The sequence below is a fragment of the Rhinopithecus bieti genome, unplaced genomic scaffold (assembly GCF_001698545.2).
Source record: "Rhinopithecus bieti isolate Rb0 unplaced genomic scaffold, ASM169854v2 repeat_17690, whole genome shotgun sequence".
Classification (NCBI taxonomy): Eukaryota; Metazoa; Chordata; class Mammalia; order Primates; family Cercopithecidae; genus Rhinopithecus; species Rhinopithecus bieti.
In genome coordinates this window covers 1-552 of record NW_016835374.1, presented here as the reverse complement: position 1 = coordinate 552, position 552 = coordinate 1, and the positions used below count along the sequence as shown (strand labels likewise).

Below are 552 nucleotides of genomic sequence, written 5' to 3'. Positions count from 1 at the left end.
CTAGAAATGCTCAAGAACCAGCTGGACCAGGAAGTGGAGTTCTTCTCCACGTTCTCTCCATTGCCCAGCTCAAAGTGGTACAGACCAAGTATGTGGAAGCCAAGGACTGTCTGAACGTGCTGAACAAGAGCAACGAGGGGAAAGAATTACTTGTCCCACTGACGAGTTCTATGTATGTCCCTGGGAAGCTGCATGATGTGGAACATGTGCTCATCGATGTGGGAACTGGGTACTATGTAGAGAAGACAGCTGAGGATGCCAAGGACTTCTTCAAGAGGAAGATAGATTTTCTAACCAAACAGATGGAGAAAATCCAACCAGCTCTTCAGGAGAAGCATGCCATGAAACAGGCTGTCATGAAAATGATGAGTCAGAAGATTCAGCAGCTCATAGCCCTGGGGGCAGCTCAGGCTACTGCTAAGGCCTGAGAGTTTTTGCAGAAATGGGGCAGAGGGACACCCTTTGGGCATGGCTTCCTGGTGCTGGGAAGAGTCTTGTGCTTAACGCCAATAAATGTGCCAGCTGGGCAAAAAAAAAAAAAGAAATGAAAAC

At 47.8% G+C, this 552-nt stretch overlaps 1 pseudogene across 1 annotated transcript; it reads left to right on the top strand.

Moving 5' to 3' along the window:
- Positions 1-6: 6 nt before the first annotated feature.
- LOC108524703 (prefoldin subunit 5 pseudogene) lies at positions 7-536 on the top strand (annotated as a pseudogene). The gene has a single exon (XR_001884106.1). The product of XR_001884106.1 is annotated as a prefoldin subunit 5 pseudogene (transcript).
- Positions 537-552: the final 16 nt, after the last annotated feature.